Here is a 26,615-nt window from a genome sequence, read left to right as displayed (position 1 = left end):
TTGGTCTTTTATTATGGATTTTGATAACTTTTTGTATTCACCACTGGTTCTGTATTGCGACAAGAAACCTTCGTGTTTCTGGGCAAAGGTCTCCAACTCTGAGCCAAGCATTCAATGCTTCCGTGTCAACATCTAGTCTGCTCAGATCATGGGGATGTCTTCCATAGAGGATCACACTCTTCCACTGGTTAACTTTTCTTCTGTAGTGATAAATCCTTCATTTTTCTGGGCTGTTCTTTCATTAAAGTTTAGTGGTGTGTACATATCAAAGTTGCATATGCTTATGTGGAGTGCTGAATCCTGTTTTTGTTGATTAAACTGCATCCTTAGCAGTTTTACCTGACTGTTATGTAATTTTTTTTATGTCTCTTATTCCTCTTCCTCCTTCTGTCTTGGCCATGTTATTCAAAGCACATTTGAGTGTTTTCTAAAATTTGTCTTTCAGTTCTTATTTTTCCTTGTAAGTTTTCCAGATTTGTTTTGGACCAAGATATTATGAAAAACTACATTAATTATGGTTATAGACAAAGTGTTTATAGCCTTTGTTATATTTTTACTGTTGAGCTCTGTTTGGCAGATTTTCTTAACCCTTGTAGGTACCCTTTACCCTTCAGGTAAAAGTTTTCACTTTATCACATTATGACCTAATTTCTTTGCTTGTTGATATCCCAGATACTTACAGTATGTGTTTCATATTCATCCATCAGTTGTATTGTATCCTGCTGCTCTGTTTTGTATTTTATTAGCTCTATTGCACCTTCATATTTATGTCTTTAGAAAGTAATTGTACTATCTGAATTAATTGCTTTACTGATGGAATATATAATTTCAAGTCATCCATGTTGTTGCTGTTGTTATTATTAGTGTTGTATTTGCACAGTTTTATCTTCCTTTGCACATTGGTTACCTGTCCATGTTATTTTTGTGTGTTGTTTTCCTTTTTTTTTGTATCTACAATGAATGCCTGCAAGAAAATAAATCTCCAAGTAATATATAATGATGTATACATATTTTGATAATAAATGTATGGTTGAACTTTTTTCAACTTATGATAAAATTCATAACCAATATATTCCATATGGTAGAGAGATGTTGTGGAGTCAGTTGCTGCAGACCACCCAGTCCTCTACCTGCTCCTGGAACCACTGCAGAATTTATGCTACAGACCAGTTAAGATTTTATCTGTGATCGTTCTTAGGAAGTTAATGAGGAAAGGACTTAGACAATATCAATGTTGTGAATGGGTGGGACATTAGATTCTTCTTACTTGAAGCTGATTATTGTCTGGCACTGAAGCAAACTGTCCTTGTCAATCATCCTGGTAGGTTGTCCAGGTCTTTCTGCATCAAATCTGGAACTGATTAGTGGCATTCACTTCAGCAAAATTGTCTAAATTAAGAAACAAGAGAAATCTTGAAGAGAAGTTACATAGAGCGAAGCACAACAAACATTGAAAAATAATTTATTATAATTTCTCTGTAACAATCGTTTCCTTTCTGGAATTTAAGTGTTGAAACATGATATATAGATCACACATTATAGATTAGCAAGACTAAAAGAATGGACCATAACACACCAGACTTCACCTAATGTGTACACTTGAACAGGATGTCAGTTTTGGAAACTTGATCTGATGGAGGAGGTTTAAAAAGCAGCAAAGTTGCCTTCAACCTTTAACTCCAAAGAAAGTCACAAGGCAGATCTCAAAAGTATTTTCCTTTCAGACAGCAGGGGAGGTAAAACAGAATCTGGTTCAATTATTCAATGTAGCACTGATTATATTATACCTGTCTATGTGCTTTATTGATGTTCAAATTCCAAAGCATTACTTTTTTCTCAAAAAGGCAAATTACTTTTCAATTTGTATTTTTTTTCCCAATAGAAGCAGGAAATTTAACTTAAGACCATAAGGTACAGAAGCAGAGTTAGGCCATTTGGCCCATCGAGATTGCTCCACCATTTCATCATGGCTGGTCTATTTTTGCTCTCAGCCCCAATCTCCTGCCTTCTCCCTGTATCGCTTCATGCCCTGACTAATCAAGAATTTTTCAACCTTTGCCTTAAATATACCTGCACAGCTGCCTGTGGTGGCAAATTCCAGAGATTCACCATTCTCTGGCTAAAGAAATTCCTCCTCATCTCCATTCTATAAGAACGCCCCTCAGTTCTGAGGCTGTGTCCTCTGGTCTTAGATTCTACCACTATAGGTAATATCCTCCCCACATCCACTCTATTGAGGCCTTTCAACATTCAATAGGTTTCAATTAGGTCAACCCTTTTTCATCTGAGTTCCAGTGAGTACAGGAACAGAGCCAACAAACACCTTTCATATGATAAACCTTTCAATCCCAGAATCGTTTTGGTGAACCTCCTTGGAACCCTCTCCAAAGTCAGCACATCCTTTCTTAGATAAGGGGCCACACAATACTCACAAATGAGGCCTCACCAGTGCTTTATAAAGCCTCAACATTACTCTCTTGCCTTTATATTCTAGTCCTCTTGAAGTGAATACTCACATCACATTTGCCTTCCTCATCACCGACTCAACCTGAAAATTGACCTTTAGGGAATATTGAACGAGGACTCTCAAGTCCCTTTGCACCTCAGATTTTTGAATTTTCTCTAGATTTAGGAAATCGTTTACCTTTTTATTTCTCCTACAAAAGTGCATGATCACATACTTCCCGACACTACATTCCATCTGGCACATCGTTACCCATTCTCCTAATCCACCTAAGTCCTTCTGTAGCTTCCCTATTTCCTCAAAACTAACTGCCCCTCCATCTATCGTCGTACTGTCCACAAACTTTGCAACAAAGCTATCAATTCCATTATCCAGGTCATTGACACATGAAGTAAAAAGAAGTGGTCCCAAAACAGACCCCTGTGGAACACCACTACTCACTGGCAGCCAAACAGAAAAGGCTCCCTTTATTCCTACTCTTTGCCTCCAGTCAATCAGCCACGCTTTATCCATGCCAGTATCTTTCCTATAATACCATAAGGCTCTTATCTTGCTGATCAGCCTTATGTGTGGACCTTGTCAAAGGCCTTCTGAAGATCCAAGCGGGAGATCAGAAGCTTGAGAAGATGTAAGTATTTGGATAGACATGGACTGTTTAAGGTAAGTCAGCATGTCTTTGAGCATGGTAGGTCATGTCTAACCAATCTTGTAAAGTTTTTACCAGGAAAGCGAATGAAGGCAAAACAGTGGAGTAGCCGATTTGGACTTTAGCAAGGTCCCGCATGGGAGAGTGGTCAAAGGCTCAGTCCCTCAGCATTGAAGATGAGGTAACAGATTGGATGAGACATTGATTTTATGGGAAAAGCCAGAGAGTGGTGGTAGATAGTTGCCTCTCTGACTGGACGCCTGTGACTAGCTGTGTACCACAGAGATCAGTGCTGGGTCCATGGCTGTTTGTCACCTATATCAATGATCTAGATAATGTGGTTAACTGGATCAGCAAATTTGCGAACAACACCAAGATTGGGAGTGTAGTGGACAGTGAGAAAGGCTATCGTGGCTTACAGTGGAATCTGCAACAGCTGGGAAAATAGGTGAAAAATGGCAGGTGGAACTTAATGCAGGCAAGTACAAGGTATTGCACTTTGGTAGGACCAACTAGGGTAGGTCTTTAGATGGTGAATGGTAGGACACCGAGGAGTTCAGTAGAACAAAGAGATCTGGGAATATAGGTCCATAAAACATTGATAGTGGTATCACAGGTAGATAGGGTCATAAAGAAAGGGTTTAGCACACTGACCGTAAATCAAAGTATTGAGTACAAGAGATGGAATGTTATGTTGAAGTTGTATAAGACATTGAAGAGGCCTAATTTGGAGTATTGTGTGCAGTTTTGGTCACATACCTATAGGAAAGATGTAAATAAGATTGAAAGAGTACAAAGAAAATTTACAAGGAAGTTGTCAGATTTGGAAGACCTGAGATTAAATAGGTTAGAACTATATTTCTTAGAGTGTAAAAGATTCAGAGGAGATTTGATAGAAATGAACAAAATTATGAGGGGTATAGATAAGGGAAATGTAAGCAGGCTTTTCAACTGAGGTTGGGTAGGAGTAAAACCGGAGGTCATGGGTTAAGGGTGAAAGGTGAAAAGTTTAATGGGAACATGAGGGGAAGCAACTTCACTCTGAGGGTTGTGAGAGTGTGGAATGAGTGATCAGCACTATTGGTACATGCGAGCTCGATTTCAACGTTTAAGAGAAGTTTGGATGGATACATGCATAGTGGGGGTATGGTAGGTTGATGGACTAGCCATGGTTTTGGCATGGACTAGATGGGCTGAAGGGCCTGTTTCCATACGTCTCTATGACTGTGACAACATCCACCAATTCTCCTTTGTCCATCCTGCTTGTTATTTCTTCAAAGAATTCCAACAGATTGTCAGGCAAGATTTTACCTTGAGGATTTTACCATGCTGACTAAGGCCTACTTTATCATCTATCTCCAAGCACCCAGAAGCCACATCCTTAACAATCGACTCCAACATCTTCCTAACCACTGATGTCAGCCTAATTGGCCTATAATTTCCTTTTTTTGTCCTCTCTCTCTTCTTGAAGAGTGGAGTGACATTTGCAATTTCCCAGTCTTCCAGAACCATTCCAGAATCTAGTGACTTTTGAAAGAGCATTACTAAAGCCTTCACAATCTCTTTCAGAACCCTGGGATGTACACCATCTGGTCCAGGTGACTTATATATCTTCAGACCTTTCAGTTTCCCAAGACATTTCTCCCTAGTAATTACAACTTCATACACTTCTACTCCCTGACACACTTGAACTTCTGGCATGCTGTCAGTGTCCTCCACAGTGAAGACTGATGCAAAAAACTTATTCACTTGTCCCCAATTTACCTGTTCTCCTTTACTACCTCCAGCATTGTTTCCCAGCAGTCTGATATCCACTCTCACCTCTCTATTACACTTTATGCATCTGAAGAAACTTCTGAAATCTTCTTTAATATTATTGACTAGCTTACTTTTGTATTCCATCTTTACCTTCATAATGATTTTATTAGTTGTTTTCTGTTGGTTTTTAAAAGCTTCCCAATCTTCTAACTTGTCATTAATTTTTGCTCTATTATATGCCCTCTCTTTGGCTTTTATGTTGGCCTTGATTTCTCTTATTAGCCACAGTTGTGTTATTTCTCCTTTTGAATACTTCTACCTCCTTGGGATGTATATATCCTGCACCTTCCGAATTGCTTCCAGAAATTTCAGCCATTACTGCACTGCAATCATCCCTAACAGTGGTCTTTCCCAATCGATTTTGCCCAGCTCCTCTCTCATGCCTCTGTAATGCCCTTTACTCCATTATAGTACTGATACATCTGACTTTAGCTTCTCCTTCCCATATTTCAGAGTGAATTCTATCATATTATGATCACTTTCCCCTAAGGATTCTTTCACCTTAAGCTCTATAATTAATTCTAGTTCATTGCACAACATCCAATCCAGTATAACTGATACCCTAGTGGGCTCAAGCAAAAACTGCTCTAAAAAGTTTGTTGTGTTTTCTCTTTATTTTTCTCTTTTTTTTTTCCCTCCAGTCCTGCCAAAGGGTTTTGACCCAAAACGTCAACTGTACTTTTATCCATAGGTGCTGAGTTTGTCCAGCATTTTGTGTGTGTTGCTCGGATTTTCAGAATCTGCAGAATTTCTCTTGTTTGTGGTTGGCCACATCCTTACTACTGTTTGGGGGTCTGTACACAACTCCCATCAGGATCTTTTTACCCTTGCAGTTCCTTAGCTTCATCATCATTGATTCAACACTCTCTGACCTTATGTCACCTTTTTCTAATGACTTGATTTAATTTTTTAACAGCAGAACAATGCCACAACCTCTCCCTTCCTGCCTGTACTTTTGATACAATGTGTTTCCTTGGACATTAAGCTCCCAGCTCTAATCTTCTTCAAGCCACGGCTCAGAGATGCCCACAACATTATACCTGCCAGTCTCTAACTGCGCTACAAGATCATCTACCTTATTCCATATGCTCTTTGCATTCAAATATAACACTTTCAGTCCTGTATTCACGCCTTTCAATTTTGTCTGCCTTTAACACTGCAACTCATCCTCTTGACTGCAATTTTGCCCTATCATCAGCCACTCCTTGCTAGCAGACCCACTGCATACTGTTTATAAACCAAATACCTCATTCTCAGCACTATCACTCCAGTTCCCATCCCTCTGCCAAATTAGTTTAAACCCTCCCAAACAACTCTTTCCTTGGTTTTCATGTAGTCCTTAACTTCCCTTGTCGGCCATGGTTGCCTTGCCCAACTATTTGAGAACTTCTCCCGTGGGACATATCTATCCTGCACATTGTGAACTATTCCCAGAAATTTCAGCCATCTCTGTTCTGCTGTCATCCATGCTGGTATCTCCCACAAATCCACCTGGGCAACCTCCTCTCTCATTGCCTCTGTAATTCCTTTTATTCCATTGCGATACTGATACATGTGACTTGTACTTCTGCCTCTCAAATTACAGTATGAATTCAATCATATTATGATCATTTGCTCCTTTGGGTTCCTTTACGTTGAGCTGACTAATAAAATCTGGGTTATTGCTCAACAACCAATCTAAGATAGCCAGTCCCCTACTAGGCTCAAGCACAAGCTGCTCTAAAAGGCCATCTTGTAGGCATTCCACAAATTCCCTCTCTTGTGATCCAACACCAACCTGAATCCTAGTCCCCTTGCATATTGAAGTCCCCCATTAAAATTGTGCCTTTACCCTAGTTACATGCCTGTTCCAGTTCCCTTTGCAATATCTTGGCTATGATTTGGAGGCCTATAAATGATTCCTATAACATATTTTTTTTAACCCTTGCAGTTTCTTAACTCCACCGCAAAGATTCAATATTCTCTGACCCTATGTCACCTCTTTCTAAAGATGTAATTCCATCTCTTACCAACAGAGCCACACCACCTCCTATGCCTTCCTGTCTGTCCTTTCAACACAAGATATTTCCTTTGACATTAAACTCCCAAAAATGACTTTCTTTCAGAGATGACTCAGTGATGCCTGCAACGTCATACTGACCAATCTCTAAATGCACCACGTGTTCATCTACCTTATTCCAAATGCTACATAGATTTAAATACAGCACCTTCAGTCCTACATTCTTCACCCTTATGAATTTTGCCTCTGTGGTGCAACTTAACTCTTTGTTCTGTCTGCAGTTGTACCCATCATTGCTTGTCTTTCCTTATGTTCATGTTACATATTATATCATCTACTTAGCAATGATCTATAAATCTGAACCCTTGCCCACTGCACCAATTCCTCAGCCAGTAAAGATTCAAAAAAACTTCTTAATATATGGTACAGTATGTTTAATTTGAAACGTGTAAGAGATGACAATAGATCTTTACAGTTGTTTCCATTATTTCACCCTCTTTCTTTGTGCCTGGGATATTCCAGAAGTACTTATTTTTCACCATTTGAACATTTAGATAACTTGCTTTATCAGTTTGTATCAGAACCGTTGAGCTCTGGAGTTGGTTACCCATCTCTATTACTCTGTATTTATTCCTCCACTGATGCTGCCTGTTGTGTTGGATGTTTCCTAAAGCTCTGATCTTTCATCCTGTACACATCCCTTTGCTTTTTCTTTAACTGTCCTCAATTATATATGATTCAGATAGGTTCATCGAAGTCTTACCATCCTGGCACCACCCTATACATATATTCCCTTGCCTTAACCATTCTACTCTCCTGTCCACCTCCTCTGCAATTTAAAATTAACTTATTTTCTACATTTGTCAGTTCTGCAAACCAGTCTTTGACTTGAAATATTAATTCTGTTTATCTTTCTACAGGTGATGTCTAAGCAGCTGGCCGCTTCCAGCATTTTTTTTTGCTCTTAACCTGCCCAGGTATGTCCTGGATTTACACAGATCTTCTGACAATTGTAGACACAATGAGAGAAATTCCTGCATCTATCACTCCACTTCATTGCTGGTTACCACGAGAAATCAAAATGTAGAGGCTAGTCTTGCTGAGTCAGCCTGTGTAATCCTATGTCAGGTATATCTGTGTCAGAACTGGAGACACCATTCATTCAATGGGGCCCTCCGCTCAGAAACAATCGGTCTTGTTCAATTATTTGTCTTTATTTTACTCTGTTACAATTTACTATGTGTTTTCATTTATTTGTTTAATGAGCTTTTAATTAATTTCATTCTTTTTAATCATTTGAAATATTTAGACTTTTAAAAATTGTTAACTTCAGTTTAATTAGCTTATTAAGATCCCTACAGAAGAAGCACTAATAGTCTCTACACAGGTTTGGAAGGAGACACACCATTGCTGTCTGCCAGTGGTTGCCCTGGTGATGGGATGAATAGGGGTTAAAGACCGTAAGAGCATAAGACATTGGAGCAGAATTAGGCTATTCAGCCCATCGAGTCTGGTCCTCCATTCTGTTACTGCTGATATATCATCCTTCTCAATTCCATTCTCCTACCTTCTCCCAAACTTCAAGGCCCTGGCTAATCAAGAACCTATCAATCTCTGCTTTAGTTCAAAGTTCAAAGTAAATTTATTATTAAAGTACATATATGTCACCAAATACAATCCTGAGATTCATTTTCTTGTGGGCATACTCAATAAATCCATAATAGAATAATGCCCATAATAAAATGAATGAAAGACCATACCAAATGGGCTATTCAACTAGTGTGTAAATACAAAAATAAAGTAATAAATAGATAGATAGATAGATAAGCAATACATTTCGAGAACATGAGATGAAGAGTCCTTGAAAGTGAGTCTTTACGTTGTGGGATCAATTCAGTGATGGGTCAAGTTAAGAAGAGAATTATCAAAGGAACAAAAATAACATATTTTGTTTTTACTTTTTGTTTTTTGGTTTGATGTTGTGCCTCATTTGTAAGTTTTTGTTGTGGAATATTGAATTATTTCTGAAATCAAGGGAGGTGTAATTTTTCTTCTCAAAAACCACCAGGATGTTTTCAATACCCAATATATTCAGGTCTTGAAACCTTTCACTCCATCAGAATTACCATCAGGAAGGAAATCCTTGCAACAAAATTAATGTACCAGATGGTGGAATTGTCATTTGAAGTGATATTTTAAACAGTCTCTTAAGTCCCCTCCTCTTAAATGTTGTAATTGTACCCGCCTCAACCACTTCCTCTGGCAGCAAATTCCAGGTACTGATTACCTCCTACATAAAAAAGTTACTTCTCCAGCCTCTTTTAAATCACCAGGACCATAGTCCTCCATACCCCTCTATCCATGTACCTATCCTAACTTCTCTTAAACATTGAAGTCGAGCTTGCATGTATCACTTGTACTGGCAGCTCACTCCACACTCTCGTGATCCTCAGTGAAAAGTTTCCCCTCATTTTCCCCTTAAAATGTTCACATTTCACTCTTAACCCACGACCTGTGGTTGTAGCCCCACTCACCCTCAGTTTTCTGCTAAATTGGAAAATAGAATTATTATTGTCACATGTGCTGAGGTACAGTGATGTACCTGTCTTGCATACCGTTCTTACAGATCAATACAACAGTGTATCGACATAATGAGTAATATAAAACAATAACAGAGTGCAGAATAAAGTGTTACAGTTAGAAAGAAAGTGCACTGCTGGAAGACAATGAGGCACAAGGGCATAACAAGGTGGATCATGAGGTCAGGAGTCCATTTTATCATACTAGGGAACCATTCAGTGGTGTCATGACAACATAATAGAAGCTGACCTTGAGCTTAGTGGTATGTGCTTTCAGACTTTTGTATTCTCTGACCAATCAAAAGAGGGAGGAGAAACTATGCCCATGGTAGGTGGGGTGTTTAATTATGCTGGCTGCTTTACCAAGGCAACAAGAAATGTACACAGAGTCTGAGGAGGGTAGCATGCTTCCGTGATGTGGTGAGCTGTGTCCACAACACTCTCCAGTTTCTTGTGTTCACGGACTGAGCAGTTGCCACACCAAACCGTGATGTATTCAGTTAGGATGCTTTCTACGATGCATCGATTAAAAATTGGCGAGGGTCAAAGGGGAAATGCTGAAGTTCTTTAGCCCCCTGAGGAAGTAGAGACATTGGTGAGCTTTCTTGGCTGTGGCATCTACGCGTTGAACCAGGATGAGCTATTTGATGATGTTCACTCCTAGGAACCCGAAGTTCTCAACTATCTCCACCTCAGCACCATTGATATAAACAGGAGCATTTAGACCGTCCCCCTTCCTGAAGTCAATGACCAGTTCTTTTGTTTTACTGACATTGAGGAAAAGGGTATCAGGAGACCATGCTATTATGCTCTCTATCTCCTTCCTCTACTCTAACTAATCATTATTTGAAATACAACCCTCTACTGTGGCATCATTTGTATACTTGTAGATGGACTTAGGGCAGAATCTGTCCACACAGTTGTGAGTATATAGGGAGTGATATAGAGGCTGAGCACTCAGCTTTGTGGGGCACCAGTGTTGTTGCAGAGATTTTGCCGCCTATCCTTACTGATTGTGTTCTGTTGGTCAGAGAGTCAAGGATCCATTTGCAAAGGATGGTGTTGAGACCCACGCCTGAGAGTTCGGAGATAAGTTTACTTGGAACTATCGAATTAAAAACAGAACTTTACTCAGTAAAAAAAATAGTCTAACATAGGCATCTTTACTGTCCAGATGCTTCTGAGATGAGTGTAGGGCCAGGGAAATGGCACCCTTCATAGACCTGTTTAAACAGTAGGCGAATTGAAGTGTGTTGAAGTTGTCTAGGAAGTTGGAGTTGACTTAAGCCATGACCAGCCCTCTGAAGCACTTGATGGTGACAGATGTCAGTGCCACAGGCAGTAGTCATTAAGGCAAGTTACCTTGATTTTTTTAAGATACTCGAAGATTAGTGTTTTTCTTAAATCAGGTGGAAACCAAAAATTGAAGCAGGGAGAAGCTGGAAATGTCTGCAAATGCACCTTAAGGTTGATCTGTGTATAATATACAGATAGAGCAATGGACTCCATTGAGGCCATTGTTGTCAGCAATGCTGCCTGACAGCAATCAAGTTTGGGTGAGAAGTTTCATCCAGGGCCCAACATGTTGATGCTATTGCAAAGAAGGCTTGCCAGCAGATAATGTCACCAAAGGCTCCAGCAAATTTCTACTGGTATCTCGTGGAGAGCATTCTAACTGGTTGCGTTACAGTCTGGTATGGAGGGGCCACTGTACAGGATCTGAAAAAGCTGAAGAGGCTTGTAAACTCAGCCTGCTCCATCATGGGCGCTAGGCTTCCCACCATTGAGGACATCTTCAAAAGGCAATGCCTCAAAAATGCGGCAACCATCATGAAGAATGCACACCATCGAGGACATGACCACTTCCACCATCAGGGAGGAAGTACAGGATCCTGAAGACACATACTCAATGTTTTAGAAGCAGCTTCCTCCATTACATTTAAGAACAGCCAATGAACACTAACTCACAATTTTTGCACTACCTGCTTATTTTTAACATATATTTCTTATTAAGAACATAAGATATAGGAGCAGAATTAGGCCATCTGGCCCATCGAGTCTGCTCAACCATTCAATCATAGCTGATTCTTTTTTTTCTCCTCCTCAACCCCAGTTCCCGGCCTTCGCCCTGTAACCTTTGATGCCATGTCCAATCAAGAACCTATCAATCTCTGCCTTAAATACGCCAAACGACCTGGCCTCCACAGCTGCATGTGTCGACAAATTCAGCACCCTTTGGCTAAAGAGGTTTCTCTGCATCTCTGTTATGAAAGGGAGTCACTCTATCCTGAGGCTGTGCCCTCTTGTCCTAGACTCCCCCACCATGGGAAACATCCTTTCCACATCTACTCTGTCTAGGCCTTTGAACATTTGAAAGGTTTCAATGAGATTCCACCCCCCCCCCATCCTTCAGAATTGGGTTTGTTCCACCATTTCATCATGGCTGATCAATTTCCCTCTCAGCCCCAATCTCCTGCCTTCTGCCCACAACTCTTCAAGCCCTGACTGATCAAGAATCTATCCGTTTCTGCCTTAAGTACACCCAATGACTGGTTGGTCCTCCACAGCCACCTGGGGCTACGAATTCCACACGTTCACCACTCTCTGGCTAAAGAAGAGTATTAAGAACATGGTAATTTATAGCATTTTTTTATGTATTGCACTGTATTGCAGGCTGCAAAACAACAAATTTCACAACGTACTGTATGTCAGTGACAATAAACCTGATTTTGATTCTGATTTGTTTAATCCGTTATAGCAGGTAAGCCCTGCCACAAGTGACGACTTGTCTGGCCCTCGACTTTGACAGGTGTTGTCTCAATATCTGCCATGATACTACTGCACAAAATCAAGTGAAAATCTTCAGGACATTCAGCTCAAGAAGGAAGTGGATGAGATAGCCTGTGAGGGTGCTCAGATTTGTTCCTTGCACGTGTGAAATAACTGGAAAAGAAACAGGAAATGTAGATCTGTGCAAAATTAGTTAAGAGTTTACTAGTTCTAACAAATGTTTCAGCGCAATTTGTATTCTCAGGGTACTAAGAATATGTATTAAATTGTTGGTTGAATACATAATACACAATGATATCAGACAAACATTAGAAAGAGGAATATCATGTGAGGCCATATTAAAATTTTGTATAAATAACCACAAGATGGCGTTAGTGTAAATTTATACCATTGCATTAAAACAAAAATGTATATCCATTAAACCCTTGATTATAGTTTAATTGTGAATGAAATAGATAAATAAATACACATTCTTTTCTAAAATTAAAATGATAAATGATAAACCTATGAATAACATTTTACTCCCTATTTGTATTAATTTAAAGGCAATTTGAATAATTCTAATGATATTACACAAGGAATAATTATCTATTCACCTACATTGCCTGCATTTCCAAATCCCTCCAACACATTGCAATGCCATGAGTAGCTGCACTCCTTTCTATCAAAAGATTTCATGAGATGTAGGAGTTGCTGTATTTATTTTTGCAATGTATTCTTTCATTGGATGTCGAGCACCCTCTCAGCATTTCTAATGGTGGTGGTAATGTGCACTATTGAATAGCTCCAGTTCATGTGGCATATTGTTTATAAGGAGTTTTTAGTTGTTACCCTACTGTTAATGAAGAACAGTCAATGTTCTCAGCCAGGGAGTAGTATGATTTTCTGTTGAAGGGAAAATCTCTGGTGATATTTTTGGCAGATTGACCTTTATATATCAAAGTATTGAGTACTGTACTGGAGTTGGGATATTATGTTGAAACTATGTATATAAGACCTTGGTGAGGCCTAATTTGGAGTATTGTGTGCAGTTTTTGTCATTTACCTACAGGTAGGATTGAAAGAGTGCAGAGAAATTTACAAGGATGTTGTCAGGGCTTGAGGACCTGAGTTATAAGTGAAGGTTGAATAGGTCAGAACATTTTTTCCTAGAACATAGGAGATTGAGAGATTTGATAGAGATGTACAAAATTATGAGTGGTATAGACAGGGTAAATGTGAGCAGGCTTTTTCCACTGCAGTTGGGTGAGACTACTAGAGGCCATGGATTAAAGTTGGAAGTTTTAAGGGGAGCATGAGGGGGGAATGGCTTCACTCAGAGGATGGTGAGAGTGTGGAACAAGCTGCCAGTGTAAGTGGTGGGTGTGGGTTTGATTTCAACATTTGAGAGAAATTTGGATAGGTATTTGGATGACAGGGGTATGGAGGGCTATGGTTTGGGTTCAGGTCAATGGGACCAGGCAGATTAATGGTTCGGCATGTGCTAGATGAGCCAAAGGTGCTGCAGTGCTTTATGACTCATTGAAATTGCTGGTAATAATTAGGTTTAGGGACCTACCCTGAAGAACCTGCTGGGATACATTGCGTTGGCTGCCTTCCATCATTCACAGCACCTCCATTGTGCCAGCTGCAGTATGTCTCTAACAATTAAACATTCCTTAATTCCATTCCCTGATCCCATTCTAGATCAGTGCTGCCTCGATGACAAGACAGCCACCTGCACCTCATCTGAAAATTTAGCTCTTTGCCTACATGAAAGAACTGAGGGCATTTTAGACAAGTCTGCAGTTGATACAAAGGTAGGTAGAGGAACAGATAGCGCTGTGGAGGCACGGAATCTGCAGAAGAATTTGGACAGTTTGGGGAAGTGAGCAAAGAAGAGGCAGATGGACTACAGCATAGGTAAGAGTGGGGCTATGCACTTTGGTAGGAAGAGAAAAGGTAGACTATTTTCAAAATGGGATGAGAATTTAGAAACCAGATGTACAAAGGAACTTGGGAGTCTTAGCTCAAGATCCCTTCAAAATTAATTTTCAGGTTAAGTCACTAGCAAAGAAAGCAGATGCAATTGTTAGATTTCAAACACAAAGTATACTGCAGATGCTGTGGTCAAATCAACACATACAAACAAGCTGGATGAACTCAGCAGGTCAGGCAGCATCCGTTGAAATGAGCAGTCAACGATGTTGCCTGACCTGCTGAGTTCATCCAGTTTGTTTGTATGTGTTGATTTGTTAGATTTATTTTGTGAGGACTAGAATATAAAAGCAAGGATGTACTGCTGAGGCTTTAAAAGACATTGGTGGGACCTCTTTTGAAATATTGCAGGCAGTTTTGTGGTCCGTACATAAGGAAGGACTTGGACAATGTCCAGAGGAGGTTCTCAAGAATGATTCCAGGAATGAAAAGTCTTAATGTATGAGTAATGTTTGATGAGACTGGGACAATACTTACCACAGAAGGCATGTGGTTGTAGACATGTTATATTCTGCATGGAAGTCGGTCACCAGTGGAGTGCCTCAGGGATCTGTTCTGGGACCCCCTTCTCTTCGTGAGTTTTATAAATGACCTGGATGAGAAAGTGGAGGGATGGGTTAGTAAGTTTGCTGATGACACAAATGTTGGGGGTGTTGTGGATAGTGTGGAGGGCTGTCAGAGTTTACAGCGCGACCTTGATAGGATGCAAAACTGGGCTGAGAAGTGGCAGATGGAGTTCAACCCAGATAACTGTGAGGTGGTTCATTTTGGTAGGTCAAATATGATGGCAGAATATAGTATTAATGGTAAGACTCTTGGCAGTGTGGAGGATCAGAGGGATCTTGGGGTCCGAGTCCATAGGACACTCAAAGCAACTGAGCAGGTTGACTGTGTGGTTAAGAAGGTGTATGGTGTATTGGCCTTCATCAATCGTGGAATTGAATTTAGGAGCTGAAAGGTAATGTTGCAGCTATGTAGGACCCTGGTCAGACCCCACTTGGAATACTGTGCTCAGTTCTGGTCACCTAACTACAAGAAGGCTGTGGAAACCATAGAAAGGGTGCAGAGCAGACTTACCAGAATATTGCCTGGATTGGGGAGCATGCCTTATGAAAACAGGTTGAGTGAACTTGGCCTTTTCTCCTGGGAGCAACGGAGGATAAGAGATAACCTGATAGAGGTGTATAAGATGATGAGAGGTATTGATCATGAGGATAGTCAGAGGCTTTTTCCCAGGGCTGAAATGGTTGCCACCAGTGGGCACAGGTTTAAGGTGATTGGGAGTAGGTACGGAGGAGATGACAGGGGTAAGTTTTTTTTACACAGAGAGTGGTGAGTGTGTGGAATGGGCTGCCAGCAACGGTGGTAGAGGCGGATACGATAGGGTCTTTTAAGAGACTTTTGGATAGGTACATGGAGCTCAGAAAAATAGAGGGCTATGGGTAACCCTAGTAATTTCTAAGGTAGGGACATGTTCAGCACAACTTTGTGGGCCGAAGGGCCTGTATTGTGCTGTAGGTTTTTCTATGTTTCTATAATACTTGAGAAAGATGAGGAGAATCTTATTGAAAACTACTGGATACTTAATACTTTGGATAGAATGGATTCAAAGAGGATGTTTCCTTTATAGGAGAATTCCAGGCCCCAGCGTCACAATATTATTATATCAGTTTAAAACTGAGATGAAGACCAATTTCACCAGCTAGAGGGTGGTGAATCTGTGGAATTTCTGCCTGATTGCCAGTGACTAGTAGTGTTCAGGAGGGGTCAGTGTTCGGACCACTTCTTTTCACATTTATATGTCAAAGATTTGTTTGACTGAATCAATAGCTTTGTGGCCAATTTGCAGATGATACAAAGATAGGTGGAGGCCAGATAGTGTTGAGGAAGCAGGGAGTCTGCAGATGGACTTAGACTGATTATGAGAATGGACAAAGAAGTGACATTTGGATTATAAAATATAGCATAGATGGATGAGCTGGCATTGGAGAGGATGCAGAAGTTCACAAGAATGATTCCAGGAATGAAAGGGTTAATGTATTTGGCTCTAGGCCTGTGCTTGCTGGAGTTTAGATGAATGGGGAGAAGGAGGTAAATCTCACTGAAACCTATTAATATTAAAAGAGTGGACATAGAGAAAATGCTTTCTATAGCGGGGGTGTCTAGTGTCTAGGACCAGAGGGGTCAGCATCAGAATAGAAGGGCGTCCCTTTAGAACAGAGATGAGGATGAATTTCTTCAGCCAGAAGGTGGTGAATCTGTGGAATTCATTGCCACAGACTGCTATGGAGGTTGTCATTTGGTATATTTAAAACAGAAGTTGATAGGTTCTTGATTAATAAGGGAGTCAGAGGTTACGGAGAGAAGGCCTGAGACTGCAGAAAATAAATCAGCCACAATGAAATGGCAGAGCGGACAATGGGCCAAATGGGCTAATTCTGCTCCTATGTCTTATGGAGATTCTGTCTATGTGAAAGAGACATCTGGATTTGGTAACCTCTTTTATATTATAGGCTAGCTTGCATTCATATTTCAATTTTCTCTTCTTATAGCATTTTAGTTGCCTTCTATTGGTTTTTCCCAATCCTCCAACTTCCTACTAATTTTTGCAATATTATATGCAGTGTCTTTTTCTTTTTATACTGTCTTTGACTTCTGAGTTGCTCCCAGAAATTCCAGCCATTGCTGCTCAGCATTCATTCCTGCTAGTCTCCCCTCCCAATCAACTTTGGCCAGCTCCTCTCTCATGCCTTTCCTCCATTGTAATATTGATATTTCTGACTTTACCTCCCCTCTTTTAACTTGCACGGAGAATTCTGTCATGTCATAATGAATGCCTCCTACTGATTTCTTTACCTTAAACTCCCTAATCAAATCTGGTTCATTACACACATCCTACCCAGAATTGCCTTTTCCCTAGTGGGCTCAACCAGAAGCTGCTCTAAAAAGCCATCTCATATGCATTCTACAAATTTCCTCTCTTGGGATCTAGCACCAACATGATTTTAATTATATTGCCCTTTCTATCTCCTATTATCATTTGTACCCATAGGAGCAGAATTAGGCCATTCAGCCCATTGAGTCTGCTCTACCTGTCCACCATTGCTGATTTATTATCCCCATTCTCCTGCCTTCTCCCTGTAATGCCCTGACTAATCAAGATCCCATTAACCTCTGCTTTAAATATATCCATTAACTTGGACTCCACAGTTGGCTGTGGTAATGAATTCTACCACCATCTGGCTAAATAAATGCTCCTCTAACATTAACCCATTCATTTCCGGAATCATTGTCATGAACCTCTTCTGGATTTTTTCCAATTCCAGCATGCCTTTTCTTAGCTCACAATATTCCAAGTGCAGTCTGACCAATGCCTTATAAAGCCTCAGCATTACATCCTTACTCTTATATTGTATTCCTATATAGCAAATAAAAGTTAACATTGTATTTGCCTTCCTTACCACTGATTCCAGCCTGCAAGTTAACCTTTAGGGAATCCTGCACAAAGACTCCCAAGTCCCTTTGCACCTCTGATTTTTGAACTTTCTCCCTGTTTAGAAAATAGTCTATGCCCTTATTTCTTCTACCAGAGTGCATCAATAAGTGCCCTTCCCTACACTATATTCCATTTGCCACTTCAATGTCATTCTCCCAATCTGTCCAAGTCCTTTTGCAGAAGCCTGCTTCCTTAACACTATCTGCCTCTCCACCAATCTTTGTATTGTCTGCAAACTTGGCCACAGAGCCATCACATATGTCAGCCAAATTGTTGACATATAATGTGAAAAGATCCCCACAAATACCTCTAGCCACCACAGCCAACCAGAAAAGGACCCCTTTATTCCCCCTCTTTTCCTCCTGCCAGTCAGCCAATCTTCTATTCATGCCGGTATTTTACCTCTTACATTGTTAAGCAGCCTCACATTCTACACCTTCTGAAAATCCAAGAGAACATCATCCACTGAATTTTCTTTGTCTATCCTGCCTGTTTCAAAGTATTCCAACAGATTTCTCAGGCACAATATCCCCTTAAGGAAACCATGCTGACTTCGGCCCACTTAATCATATGCCTCCAAGTACACCAAAACCACATCCTTAATAATGGACTCTATCATCTTCCCAACCATTGAAATCAGGCTAACTGCTTATGATTTATTTTCTCCTGCCTCCCTTAAAGAGAGAAGTGAGGTTTGCAATTTTCCAGTCCTCTGGAACCACTCCAGAATCTAGTGATCTTGAAGGATCATTACTAATGCCTCCATAATCTCTTTATCCCAGCTACTGTTTGCAGGACTGTATATAACTCCCATTTGTCTCTTTTTACCCTTGCCGTTTCTTAACCCTACCACAAAGATTCTATATCTTCCGATCCAATGTCACTCACTGGAATTTGATTTCATTTTTTACCAACAGAGCCAGCCCACTCCCTCTGTCACTATCTGCCTGTCCTTTTGATACAATCTGTATCCTTGGATGTCAAGCTCCCAACAATAATCTTCTTTCAACCACGACTGGGTGATGCCTATATCATACCTGCCAATCTCTAACCGTGCTACGAGATCATCTACCTTACTCTGCATACTGTGCGTATTCAAGTACAAAACCTTGAGTCCCGTCTTCAACACACATTTTTGATTTTGCCCCCATATTATACTTTAACATCCCACTGACCGCAGTTTTGCCCTGTCATCTGCCTGTTCTTCCTCAGTCTCACTATACACTGCATCCACTTGTATACCAACTACCCAGTCCTCAGCCCTATCACTCCGGTTCCCATCATTCTGCCAAATTAGTTTAAAACCTCCCCAACAGCTCTAGCAAACATGCCCGCAAGAATACTGCTCCTGTCGTTTCTGTAAAGGTCATACCTTCCCAAAGGATCCCAATGATCCAAAAATCTGAAACACTGCCCCCTGCACCAATTGCTCAGAAACGCATTAATCTACCACTTCATCTATTTTTACCCTCACTGGCGCGCAGCACGGGCAGCAATCCAGAAATTACCACCCTCGAGGTCCAGCTCTTCAGCTCTGTGCCCAACTCCCTATATTCTCTCTTCAGGACCTCGCCCCTTCACCTATGTCGTCGGTACCGATATGTACGACGACTCCTGGCTGCTTGCCCTCCCCCTTTAGAAAGCTGTGGACCCGATCTCTGACCCTGGCACCTCGGAGGCAACATACCATCCGCGCGTTTCTTCCACGTCCACTGGATCTCCTGCCTGCTCCTCTGTGAAATTCCCCCATCACTACAAGCAGTCCTCTTCTTCCCCCTTCCCTTTTGAGCCACAGAGCCAGACTCAGCGTGGCTTTATCCCACCCACCCCAAATCGATATACTACTTCTAATTGAGGGGAACGGCCACAGGGGCTCACTGCGCTGGCTGTCCATTCAGGAGGGACAGTCAAATAGGAGAGGTGCTAATTTGTTAAACTCTTCACTAAAGTGAAATATCCTCTCTTAATCAGCCGTCGTGCAACGGTTTCGTTCATTTTATGCCACCAGATCTCTTCCTTTATTCGTCCAACAAAGTGCAAGAGATTTCACGCGGCCGGTCGCATTAGGGAAAGAGAACGATGAGGAAAGAGAGCAAGCCAGTGCAATAAAAGGGAGAAAAAAACGCATTCAGCATACTGAAAAATAAGAAGGGAGAGCACACGAAAAGTAGAATTCTGCCCCTAACCCGCAGTAGCTGTAGCAGCTCTCGAATGATAATGAGTTGCATTGTGCGAGAGCCGAGGAGAACCCCAGTGTCTAGAGGAGTGGTTGAATCCCACTTGATGTCATGCAGCTAACCAGTTTGCAGCTGCCCACAGCCCCGCTTCCCTGGATTACCAAACACGGCGAAGAGATGCAATAGCAGAGCTCGACAGCAGCTGACTTTCAGGTCAACAAAATATCCGGAATGGTTTAATCCACCTGCGTATTTAACCTTTTTCAAAGAGGGGTGAGTGAGTTTATAATTTTAAACAACATTTTTTTGCCTTTCAGGAATTGAATGCAGATACTTTTAAGCGGCAGTTTTAACGAAGCAAGAATTCAGTGCGTTCGCATTACATTTTGTCATTATTTCCTGGGTTTTTTTTTGTAAAGGACATCGTTGGTTCTATAGGAATTTTGGGCGAATTTAAAGGCGTGGTTTTGCAGCAGAACATCTGGTGAGCAGGCTATTGTTTCATAGCACAAAGAGTGTCGGGGAACTGGTCTGAGATATCGCATTTTAGAAATTTAGAATAGAAAGGCTTCTTTACTATGGAAGCTTAGTGTGTCACGAGCTTTCAGTGTCTCGAATGCATTTACTTTTTTTTTGTAATGTCAGCTCTCTGCTTAGGTAAACGCATCACACGATGGGTAGCATACATTTTGATGTTGCCATATTTTCTCCCTCTTCAACTACACAAAGCTGGGTGTTTAGCCAAATAAGCCGGACATAAAACCGTGTAAGACTTTCAGTTACAGTTTATACCATGTGTTATTTCTGGGAGCTAGTATAGCGCTAATAAATGTAACATCGCTTCCAACTGTTAATTGTCAAATTGGTGAGATTTGCCCTGCCTAATATGAGGTTTCCAGTATTTCAAAATGTGTGCAAAAATGGTGAAGATAAATTGTTAGCAGGGAGCATAACATAAAATATCAATAAAAATGTTTTATTGTAACAATGGTTATAGTAGTTGCTACTGTAAATTGGATTGTTCTGAAAATAACTAGTGATCTAATGGGTTTCTAGAACTTGTGATAGAATGTTTGGTGTGCTGTGCTACAGGGTTAAGCTCCTACAAATGTTTAGCCAGTTTGCTGCTTATCTAACTATTTTCTGTCAATGTGACTCCATGGTTAGCTGAGTTCACCGCAGTTTCTACAAGATTATGACTGGGCAGAATATTGAAAAATCTTGGCTGACATTCTGAATGAAATGAATATTCTTTCTGGAACAGAGGGTCATGTGCACTCTGTGGCCACTTTATTAGGTACACTGGTACACCTGCTCATTAATACACCATGTGGCAGTAACTCAATGCATAAAAGCATGCAGACATAGTCAAGATATACACTTGTTGTTCAGACCAAACAGCAGAATGTGATCTAAGTGACTTAGATTGTGGAATGATTGTTGGTGCCAGATGGGGTGGTTTTAGTATATCAGAAACTGTTGATCTCTTGGAATTTTCATGCACAGCAGTCTCCAGCAGGGGTTCCCAACTGGGGTCCACAGACCTTTTGCTTAATGGAATAAAAAAAAGGTTGAGAACCCCTTCTCTAGAGTTTACAGGGAATGGTGTGGAAAACAAAATACACACAGCAAGTGGCATTCTGTGGATCAAAGTGCCTTGTTAATGAGAGAAGTCGGAGGAGAATGGCCAGATTGGTTCAACCTGACAGGAAGGTGACAGTAACTCAGACGACCACACATTATAACAGTAGTGTGCAGAAGAGCATCTCTGAATGCATGTGTCGAACCTTGAGATGGATGGGCTACAGCTGCAGGTGACCAGACTGGGTTCCACTCCTCTACCTAATAGGTGCCACTCACCTATTCAAACAGGGAAACTCTTGATTTGTAACAAAATATAAACTCACATAAAGCAGAATGTTTCCTATGTGTGCGGATGCTGGATTAGCAAATAAGTCTCACCATTTGTAAAGAAATGGGATGTGAGTCAAGCAATACAAAGTGCAAATGAACCCATATGAACCATTCAGTCTGTCAACCCTCCTCAGCCATTCAGCAGGATAAGACCATAAGACATGGGAGCAGGATTAGGCCATTCAGCCCATCAGGTCTGCTCTGCTATTTCATCATGGCAGATTTATTCTCCCTATCAACCCCATTCTTCTGCGTGTAGCTCAATCCTGTCTCACTGCCTCGGTTTTGTTTAGGTTCGATCCTATGGAATTCATAACAGTCAATCTCCACCTCAAATCTTGCTAGCTCCACTTGACCCAGCATCCATATCTTTATTTCTGTGACACCTTATATGGAATGCTGCTTCCTGAAACCAATCCTATATTTATGTTCTCTTGTTCATTATTTTCCTTTAGTTCTTCATATTCCAAGTAAAATCACCCCTTAATCTTTACTAATCTTGAGCAAATACAACCCAGCCTTTCACAATTGTGTTGTTATAATTTAACTGTTTTGATAGGTTTATATAACAGTGCTGAGCTTTAACCAGGAAAAATATTTTTTATTGGACATTGAGTTTTTAGTCATGAAGCCAAGGGGAAATGTTGTAATTTAAGAAATCACTTCCAGGGCACCTAGACTTGTGCAGCAGCAGCAGAAATGGACTAATATTGCACAACTGAGGGGATTTGATCAGTATAATTAGCTGCCATTACTGTAATTTACTTGCATTTTTCTAAGTACAAGAAGGTAATTTTCAATAACAAAAATAGTACCATGATTGTTATACAGGCAAATGCCTCCTGCGAAACGCTCGCAACCTGATACCTGAACGGTTGATCTGTTTTTGCTGAATCAGATTGAGGGAGGAATGTTGGCCAGCACAAGATGGGAAATCCCCTTCTGAATAGTGATAAGTGATCATGATGTTTGTCTGAACCATTAGAAAAATAAATCTAGACTGCAATTTGACACCTCATCCAAAAGATGGTTGAAGGACATTTAGGGCTCAAGAACTTGGTGTTAAATTGACTCTTGCAGCTGGTTTGGTAATTGAAGGCAATGTGTGAAAGTGAAAATTTGTTGACTTGCAGAAAGGTCTATTCCAGAATCCCAGCTTTTTCATTGATACGGATTGAGTATATTGCCACTCCTGTTATGCTTGGTATTAATTATTTTGCAGGAAGCATGAGAAGTATTTCAAATATAACATATTTGTTGCTGAAACCAAACCATAAGAAGCTCAATGCATGATAAAGCATAAATGGTAGAAAGGTTTACCACTTGCCAACGTTCTTTGTATCACAGGTTTTCACCATCTGTATTTTTTGTATTTTTTGATTCTTAGTTTAAATGAAAAGCTATACCAGATATTTCAGCTAATAGCAGATCCTGGGGGTGTATGAGGAAACTGAAGCACTCAGATGAAGCCCCTGGGTTCATGGAGATAAACGTGCAGGCCCCAGTCAGATAGTAGTTGAGGTCAGGATTATAACGTCTTGGCTTCCTGGAGCTATGAAGCACTGTTGCTCCAAGAAGCTGGATTGCCAGTTAGAAAAAGGACAGTGCACTTAATCCCCAGAGACCATCCCCAATGCTCAACAGATTAGCCTTGACACCTCTAACAAGACCCTGCTATTAGACAGATCTCAAATTTGCACCAGTACTCTAAATAGCCCACAATTCCAAGCCCAGCTTCCCCACTCTGCTGACGTACAAATCCTTACCACTGCCCCCAACCCACCACCCATCTTTGAAAGGCAAAGCAACTGTCCTCTCCTCCATCAGTATAATATCAGCATACAAAGCTGCAACCAACCTATACAGCATCTTCTTCTCACCCACTGCAGTGCTTCACATGATGTTGCAATGCATCCAATTATAACCTAACACAGGTTATTTTAATCCTGTGCAACTCAATAGTAATGGCATATAGATTAATGTGTGTAAATTTGGGCATCTACCTTATTTGGCATTGATCTAAGAATAATGTTGCACCTCTAAAGATTTGTTTAGCTGCTGGTGTGCATTGATCTGTCAGGGAAAAGAAATCGCATTGTTCATGTGTGGTTTCTCTTCCCCTCCCATCCACAACAGAACTTCCTTGTGGATGAAGATAAACATGAAGTCCTCTCCTCTACTAGCTCCAACAATGCAGAGCTGGTAGAGGAAGCCACGTTGGAGTCAGAGAGATGATGAATGTTACTGAGGGTCTTTTGGTTTGTAATGATAATGGTGATGAGAGGTGGGTAAGCTCACGGTTCAGTTACTGGGGACAGGGCATGAGCCTAAGGTTCTGGGCAGCATGGTAACTTAGCGGTTAGCGCAGTACTTTACAGTGCGCAAGCAATAAAATCCCACTGTTGTCTGTCAGGAATTCGTACGTTCTCCCTGTGATTGTGTATGTTTCCTCCGGGTTCTCCATTTTCCTCCCACATTCGGGTCAAGGTTACTGAGTTATGGGCATGCTATGTTGGCACCAGAAGCAGGGCAACACTTGCAGTTTGCCCAGAACAATCGACGATGATTTGATGCAATCAGCATGTTTCAATGTACATGTGACAAATAAAGCTAATCTTTAATTCCTCAAATTTAGATTGGAGTAATGTTGGGGATGGAATCAGTTAGAGGCTTGGCAAAGTCATGAACTGATAAATAGCTGCAGTGAGATGGAGCTGTAACCTTAAAAGGCATCTCCCAACAGGCGTATCGATGCTCTAGTCTAGTTTTCACAATCACGAACCAAGTCAGAGGGGTTCATTTTAGATCACGTAGAGGCACAGCTTGCTGATCTGATGAAATCTATTTCCATGTAAGTGGCCACAACCTGCAGTTACTTGAAAATAAGACTAAAAAGGAGTTCTTTTTTATTGTATTGAAAGACAATAATGCAGATAAACTTACTAGCTTGAAAAGAGTAAGATACAAGAGACTGTCGATTCTGGAATCTCCAGCAAAGCAAAATAAACTGTTGGAGGAACTCAACAGATCAGTTAGCAGCTGCAGTGGCAAATGGATAGTCAGCACTTTGGTTCAGGGACATTAGCTTGTCATGCAAAATTAAGAAGTACGTGAATCCACAGACAATAAACTTGAAGCTAAAAGCCAGAAGAAGTGCCTGTGAAACGAACATGACTACTGATAAAATGTGACTTTGTTCAATAATAGTTGGGTAACTGGTTAGGAATAGATCAGAATATTTACAGGATAAAAAACTTAAAATTAACACAGACATTTATGTTCTTTAGTTTGACAGGAGACATCTGTGATGTGCAGCTGATCAGAGATGAGCAGATTCAGTTATGTTTTCTCAAAAAAAAAATTTTTGATACTGCTGCTTTCTTCAGCATATTGACAGAATTTCACAGAAGGCGATGATTCAGCAAGGGCAGGCATTGCCAGTTTGGCCAGCATCTACTCAGTTCTAACAGGACATTGATCTGAATGTTGGCTTTGTTCTCTTTCAATCGATGCTGCCTGTCCTGTTGAATATTTTCAATGCTATCTTCTTTAGTTCAGATGGGTAGTGGCTGTGGATCTGGGATGATTTGTAGGTCAGACCGGCGTGAAGATGGTAGACTTCCTGCCCTGAAAGACAACAGTGCACTGGAAGGATTCCTTCAATAATCCAGTAATATCATCATCACCAACAAATATATACTTTTTTATTCCTAAATTCTTTAATTCATTTGATTTAAATTGCTGAGTTACCCTGGTAGGATTGAAAGTCTAGACTCCAGAGTGGTAGACAGGGCTCTGCATCCCAAACCAGTAAGTTAATCATTGCACTACCATACCAATTTAGAAATGTTGTCAATAAATAATTTATGGTTCTGTACAATCTATGTCTTTCACAGCTATTTAATATATAAAGTTTTTCTGATGTCCTGGTTGAAGTGGAGTTGTAGCATTACAATTAAAGTTGTAATGCACATAAACGCCAAATGCACTTATGCTTTTGATAATAACTCAGTGTGATTTGAATGAGTAATTGTTGGAACTGTGTGCAATAATGAATTCCTGAAATTAGTGAGAGAGCAAACAGCGATGTGCAGGGTGTCTAAAAATCATTTGGGTAGTCTGGTGACAGAAAACTAACCTGCCTCTAACAATATGAAGTATGTGCCTTGTGTTTCCATAGCAATTATAGCCTATGAAATGATAATAAGTTACAAACACCAAACCAAATTGGTGCAAGTTAAAATGACTAATGGTCACACAGCACTGCAGCAGATAGAGCTGCAATGGCACAGCTCCAGACACGGGGGTTTGATTCTGACTTGACTGCTGACTGTGTAGAACTTGCACATTCATCCAGAGACCTGTGAGTTTTTCCCGACTCCTCTCGATTCTTTCCATACTTTAAGCATGGCCACTGAGCATAACTACTAGTGTGAGTGGGTGGGAGGGAACTGAAAGTTTATGGCTGGATGAGGGAACAGACGTTTGAAGAATATTAATGGGTGAGTTGAACCGATGGGAATGTTCTGAGAACCCAAATGAACTGGCTTTTCATATCAACATACAAAATACCAATCTTGATTCTAACCACACTTATTCCAGAATTAAAACTACTGTAGATACTCCATTTGCCAGTTCTGAAGAAAAGTCATGTCTGAAATGTTTGTACTATTTTTCTCTCTGTAGATATCACTTGGCCTATTGAGAATTTCCAGCTCTTTCTGTTTTAATCACATGTTTATACTTCAAGTGTTA

General features: G+C 40.6%; 1 protein-coding gene and 1 long non-coding RNA gene across 4 annotated transcripts in view; one reads left to right on the top strand and one right to left on the bottom strand.

Moving 5' to 3' along the window:
- Window positions 1-12,210: 12,210 nt before the first annotated feature.
- LOC140730203 (uncharacterized) lies at window positions 12,211-19,574 on the bottom strand. The gene is made up of 3 exons (XR_012099543.1): window positions 19,457-19,574; window positions 14,751-14,865; window positions 12,211-12,449 (listed from the first exon to the last, which is right to left on the bottom strand). It is a non-coding gene; the product is annotated as an uncharacterized lncRNA (long non-coding RNA).
- Window positions 19,575-19,783: 209 nt separating this feature from the next.
- The window catches only part of pkia (cAMP-dependent protein kinase inhibitor alpha), a 116,194-nt gene continuing 109,362 nt past the window's right edge, over window positions 19,784-26,615 (top strand). For 2 of the 3 annotated variants that reach the window (XM_073040090.1, XM_073040096.1), the window contains exon 1: window positions 19,867-20,219. The gene's annotated coding sequence lies outside the window, so the exon portion shown is untranslated. Of the gene's footprint in view, window positions 20,220-26,615 lie in introns of all 3 variants that reach the window. The other variant, XM_073040081.1, reaches the window with a different exon arrangement.

The sequence above is a fragment of the Hemitrygon akajei genome, chromosome 1 (genome assembly GCF_048418815.1).
Source record: "Hemitrygon akajei chromosome 1, sHemAka1.3, whole genome shotgun sequence".
NCBI classification, from domain to species: domain Eukaryota; kingdom Metazoa; phylum Chordata; class Chondrichthyes; order Myliobatiformes; family Dasyatidae; genus Hemitrygon; species Hemitrygon akajei.
Note: the sequence above shows the minus strand (reverse complement) of the source record. Positions and strands in the feature narration are given on the sequence as shown.